Consider the following 6,791-nt stretch of genomic DNA (forward strand, 5'->3'; position numbering starts at 1 on the left):
GAATCATAGAATGATTTATGTTGGAAGGGACCTCTAAAATCATCCAGTTCCACACCCCCCCATAGGCAGGGACATCTCTCACTAGAGCAGGTTGCTCAAGGCCTCACCCAACCTGGCCTTGAACACCTCCTGGGAGGAAGCAGCCACAACCTCCCTGGGCAACCACCCTCACTGTAAATAACTTCCTCCTAACAGCCAGTCTAAATCTCCCCTCTTCCAGTTTAAACTCATTACCCCTCATCCTGCCATTATAAGGCAGGATTATGAGGAACAGATGACTTATATTTACCTCACTCTTAGAATCATTAAGGTTGGAAAACACCTCTAAGATCATCAAATTCAACTGTCAACCCAACACCACCATGCCCACTAAACCATGTCCTGAAGTACTATGTCTACACATATTTTGAACACATGTAGGGATGGTGACTCTACCACTTCCCTAAAGAGCATGTTTCAATCCCTGACCACCCTTTTAGTGAAGAAGTTTTTCCCAATATTCAATCTAAATCTCCCCAGGTACCACTTCAGGCCATTTCCTCTTATCTTCTAACTTGTTCCTAGGAAGAAGAGACCAACACTGGCCTCACTACAACCTCCTTTCAGATAGTTGTAGAGAGCAATGAAGTCTCCTCCAGTCTGGATGACCCCAGTTCTCTCAGCCACTCCTCAGCAGACCTGTTCTCCAGACCCTTCACCAGCTTCACTGCCCTTCTCTGGACACATTCCAGCACCTCATGGTCCTTGTAGTCAGGGAGCCAAAACTGAACACAGTATTCAAGGTGTAGCCTCACCAGTGCTGAGTACAGGGGCACAATCATTTTCCTGGTCTTGCTGACCAGACCATTCCTGATGCAGGAGCTTATGTTCAGCTGGCTGTCAACCAGCACACTTAAGTCATTTTCTGATGGGCAGCTTTCCAAGCCTGTGGCATTGTGTGGGGTTGTTGTGACCCAAGTGCAAGACCTGGCACTTGGCTTTTTTAAACCTCGTACTACAACTGACCTCAACTCATTGATCCAGCCTGTTCAGATCCCTTTGCAGAGCCCTCCTGCCTTCCAGCAGACCAACACTCAACACTCCTGCCCAACCTGGTGTCATCTGCAAACTTACTGAGTGAGCTCTCCGAGGCACAGGAGACAGTCTCTTGCCTTGTGAAAGCACTTACTTCACACAAAGTGAATAAAAACCTTGTTGGTCACTTGTATATATAAACTGGTAATGCCTGTAAGCAACTACATGAGACAACAGAGGTTTAGGTTCAGACTCTGTAACCTTAATTAAAAGATATTTCTTAATTTGCATCCTCCCTGTAAACTAATCCCATGATCTAAGTTGTGAGAGTCACACATGCACTCACTGTGCAAAGTACATCCTCAATCACATTGCTCAGTAAGCTAATAATTATACAGAGCCAGCAGCACCCAAAACTACTTGAGAAACTTGCATGTATTTTTTTTCAGCTGTAAAGCTGAAAATTTAACAGGGTTCAAAGGATGCTTCTCTAGAAGGAGAAAGTGACATTAATACCACTGTATGCAAGCATCACTCACAGTAAATGAAAGTATTCAATTTATTCCAGGTTGACTAAGAGTTATTCAGTAAACTTCCCAAGTTGCTTGCAAGATGAGAATTCTGATTTCTTCACTCAAAAATCTTTACTATGTAATTTAAATTCAGATTTTTTTCCCCCACAGTTAATTGAACAACCAGCCAGCTAAAGCAAGCCTGCACTCTGGCTTAAAGAGAGGAGAAATAAACTTGCTCTTCCATTAATCTTCAGCATATTTAAACAAAATGTAGGCCAGCACAAATTAGTGTTTTGTATGCACCATACACAGCTGCCATTCTTCTCAATAACAAAATCATATTCACTAGACTCACTCTGGATTCCTGTCAATTTATCTCAGCACAGATCCTGACAGAAGAACCTCTGTGACAAAATGTCTGTTTAAGGCAATTACAGTGATGTGAGAAAGCCATATCTGCCTGCAGCTACTCACACAGCCCTATCAGGGGGTTGGTCAGTGAGGAGGAACAGGGAGAGAAAAAATATGCTCATTAAGCACACACATAATCAGCTGTTGCAAAGAGGAATACTGTGATCAAAATCCCATTTCTTACCAGAACCCTTAAGACACTGATTGACCACACAGTGATGCTGAACCCTCATCCCTGCTGGAGGATCAGAGAGTGTGGAGAGTTAAATTAACACTGCCATTTCACTGCTGCCTCGTCCCTGTATCTCAGCTGCCAAGAAGTCAGCCTTACCTCATGCTAGCAGTCTCTCTGGAGTCAAAAGAGAATGCAACCAGAAGGATTTCAGAAAACAAAAAATCATTTCAAGATCAGGTCCCCCTCCAGTTTCTTTTTTCTACAGTGCCTACAGGACTCTGCAGACCATGTCTTTGTTAACCTCCTCTCCTGCTTGTATTTTCTTTGCACCTTCTCATACAGAGCCACAGTGATGTGCCTCAGCAAATCAAATTTTGCTTTAGACAACCCCAGCAGACACAGGTACACAGTCTCTAAGTGACAACAGACACTTTGAGAGGCATCTTTTTCTTATACATCAACATTATTCATAGAATCAACCAGGTTGGAAGAGACCTCCAAGGTCATCCAGGCCAACCTAGCACCCAGCCCTAGCCAGTCAACCAGACCATGGCACTAAATGCCTCAGCCAGGCTTTTCTTTCCCACCTCCAGGGACAGTGACTCCACCACCTCCCTGGGCAGCCCATTCCAATGCCAATCACTCTCTCTGCCAACAACTTCCTCCTAACATCCAGCCTAGACCTGCCCTGATTGCACAACTTGAGACTGTGTCCCCTTGTTCTGTTGCTGCTTGCCTGGCAGAAGAGACCAACCCCACCTGGCTACAACCTCCCTTCAGGTAGCTGTAGACAGCAATGAGCTCTGCCCTGAGCCTCCTCCAGGCTGCACACCCCCAGCTCCCTCAGCCTCTCCTCATAGGGTTTGTGCCCCAGGCCTTTCATCAGCTTTGTCACCCTTCTCTGGACATATCAAAGACCTCATATTAATTTTCTCTTCAGATCAGAAGACCTCAATTATTGATGAAAGGGAGGAAAAAATAGAAATGCAATTTACTTTTCAGCTTTGATGGTGTTTCTGTAAAGGATCAGATGTCTCTTTTTACTATAGACAGCAATGAGGTCTACAACTACCTGAAGGGAGGTTGTAGCCAGATGGGTATTGGTACAGTTTGTCGTGTCAGTGAAGTTTCACTGAGCTGAGCTGATGAAGGAAAGAGATATTACTGATGTGTTCAGTGAATTATCTTTATCATAGTGTAAATATGTGGTAAGATACCAAAATCAAAAGAGTTCCTTGGATCTTGCATTAAAACTGAGCCCTTCATTATGGTGGAAACTGACTCTCCATGGCAGGGCTTGCAAACAGCCTACAAGAAAATAATACAGAGAATTAACAAAAGTCATGTGATCTAACTAAAATCTCCTCTTTGTTTATATAAAGCTGCTTTTTCACAGAGCTTACTTCTAACTACAGCTGCATTGAGTATATGTAACCTGACCAAGGTAACATCCAGTACCCGATTGTTCAGTCCTCTTTCTGGGAAGGCATTTTGACTCCAAGAGAACAAAAGGGTTATTTGCCTGAAAACTTGTTCTTTTTTATCCCCCAAGTACAACTGCCCAATCTTGTGGATCTGAAAATATTTTTAGTTAAATTTTAAACAGAAAAACACACTTAATGAAAGCTCTTAATGAAAGCTTGACTGTGCAACGTGCTTAGCCTACAAAAACTACTCAAGATGAGTGTGCTATTCATACTCTTGGCTAAGAAAAATGCTCAGTGGTCCCATTTTCTTTCTTCCTGTCTTCTGCCTGTTTTTCTTTTCCTTCTACCTCTCATTTCTCTGGGAGCATCACAGAATCACAGAATGACAGGGGTTGGAAGGGACCAGTGGAGACCATCAGGTCAAACTCACCTGCTAGAGCAGGATCACCTAAAGCAAGTCATATAGGAACATGTCAAGGCAGGCCTTGAAATCCTCCAGAGGAGACTCCACCACCTCTCTGGGCAGCCTGTTCCAGTGTTCTGACACCCTCAAAGTAAAGAAACTTCTACTTATGCTTAGAAAGAATTTCTTAGGTTTAAGTTTATACTCATTACCTCTTGTCCTGTCACTGGGGACTCTGACCCCATCTTCCTGACACCTACCCCTTAGACATTCTTTTTCCTCTCAACTTCAGCTTATGTCAGACATCTAATGTAGGTGGTTTAGAAGCAGTTTCTCAACCAGTTTTTTACACAACATGGAGCTCTAACCAGGCCCCAAACTATCTAAATTACAAAGGATCCATTTAAGTATTTACAGTGTGGATTACATTTGTGTCTGAAGCTGACACCACACAACAATAATTATTAAGCTGCTGTCCTGGTTTGAGTTAGAACAGAAGTAATTCTATTAAGTGATGCTACTTTTCAGCTCAGTCTCTTCTACATAACTGCACTTTCTGAAGTTCACAGCATGTTTTCACAGGCAGTGTCTGCCTCTAGAAGTGCTAATGCTGGTGTTTATAGTTAGCACCAAGGATTGGTGTGCAGACCGAGGTCACTGCTGAATCTTGTGTACTACATTGGGGGTGCAGACAAGAAAAGGCCATACCTGTGGGGAGGAGCAGACAGCACAGATGATCCTAAACTGACCAACAAGATATTCCATTCCACATACTTCATAGTCAGTATAAAGATGAGGGATCACAAGGGTCAAGCTCCCTTCTTCAGTGGCTGGCATTTGAAGAGGACTCTCCAGTCTGCCTTCAGTCTTGATCTGTGTGTTCCTGAATCCAGTTTCAAGATCCAGCTCCTGAATCCATTTCCTGTCTGCCAGTGAGTCCAGTCTTGACGTAACTGCCATCAGGGTGGTTTGGTCTGATACTGGGTTTGTATACATTTTGTTTATTGCTAGTAGGTTCATTAAAGTAGTTCTAGTTGGTTTGGGGGGCTTTTCATTTGTTTGGGGTTTGCTGGTTTTGTTTGTGGTTTTACTTTTGCCCCACTCCACAAGTCTCTCTCTTTTATCTCCTTTTTATTCCCTTTGTGGGAAGGGAGAGGGGTTGTAACCTTGACAATTACCTACTAACAGATCAAAAGTCTCACCTGCAAAACATAATCACCTTGAACCTTTATAAATTTATACTCCTGTCCACATTTGTTAAGCACATTCTAAAAGGAAATATTAATGTGTCTTTTTTTTCCCCCATTTCTTTTTTAATAGTTCTCAAAACAGACCTTTAAGCAAGCAAAAGTTTACCCTGACTCAGTGTCCAGCAGCCTGAATGACAACTTAGCTGTGTGAAGGTACCAGATTTCTTTCAAAGTTAACACCTCTTACAAAATCCTTAACATCCATAAAGTCAGCAAAGTGCTTCTGCTCCAGAGAAGAAAACATGACAAGTGGGAAAGCATTTTCTACTTTTCTATTGATTACACTAAATGAATAAAACAAATATGCTCTACTCCCACCCAGCTTCTGCTCTTATCCTCAGCTTTGGAGCACATTACTCGTCTTTGCTCCTATATTCCTAATTAAAATGTCAGTTCTTGACCTAGTTACAGAATTTCCTTCACCTCCAGCTCCTGTTGCTAGATTTTCCCCCCCACCCTTGTCTTCCTAGGTATCTGCCTTTTATCTCCTCCTCCTCAGTCACTCCTTCTCCCTTTCCCTGAATTTCTGCTTCTTTTTCACATTTGATTGTTAAACTTCCCTTGTATTTGAGCCAGGCTCCTTCCTTGCTTCCACACAAAGCTCAAACAAATTATTACAGAATCACTGAGGATGGAAAAGACCTCTGAGATCATCAATCCCAGCCTATAACCTAACACCACAACATCAGCTAAACCACACCACCAGGTGCCACATCCACAACTATCCAAAAGGAGGCTGTAGCCAGGTGTGGGTTAGTCTCTTCTCCTAGGCGATCAGCAACAGAAGAAGAGGACACAGTCTCAAGTTGTGCTGGGGGAGCTGACTCCACCACCTCCCTGGACAGCCCATTCCAATGCCAATCACTCTCTCTGCCAACAACTTCCTCCTAACATCCAGCCTATACTTTCCCCGGCACAACCTGAGACTGTGTCCCCTTGTTCTGTTGCTGCTGTCTGAGAGAAGAGACCAACCCCCACCTGACTACAACATCCCTTCAGGTAGTTGTAGACAGCAATGAGGTCTGCCCTGAGCCTCCTCTTCTCTAGGCTAAACAACATTGTTCAAATTCATACAATCATAGAACTGCTTCAGTTGGAAAAGACCCCCAAGACCATCAAGTCTAACCATCAACCTAAGACCACCATGGTCATTAAACCACGTCCCAGAGTGCCATGTCCTCACGTTTCTTGAACACCTGCAGGGACAGTGACTCCACCACCTCCCTGGGCAGCCTGTTCCAATGCCTGACCACTGCTGCAGGAAAGAACTTTTACTTAATATCAAATGTAAACATCCCCTGGCACAATTTCAGGCCCTTTCCTCTCATTCTGTCACTTGATACTAAGGAGAAGAGACTGACCTCCACTCCTCCTTTCAGAGACTCATAGAGAGCAAAGAGGTCCCCTGTTAGCTCTTCTCCAAATTAAACAATCCCAGTTCCCTCAGCTGCTCCTCATAAGACTTGTTTAGATCCTTCACCAGCTTCATTGCCATGCCCTCCACCTGCTCCAGCACCTCATTGTCTTTCTTGTAGTAAGGAGCCCAAAACTGAACACAGTATTCAAGGTGTGGCCTCACCATTGCTGAATGCTGTT

Source organism: Pogoniulus pusillus, chromosome 25, assembly GCF_015220805.1.
Source record: "Pogoniulus pusillus isolate bPogPus1 chromosome 25, bPogPus1.pri, whole genome shotgun sequence".
NCBI lineage: Eukaryota > Metazoa > Chordata > Aves > Piciformes > Lybiidae > Pogoniulus > Pogoniulus pusillus.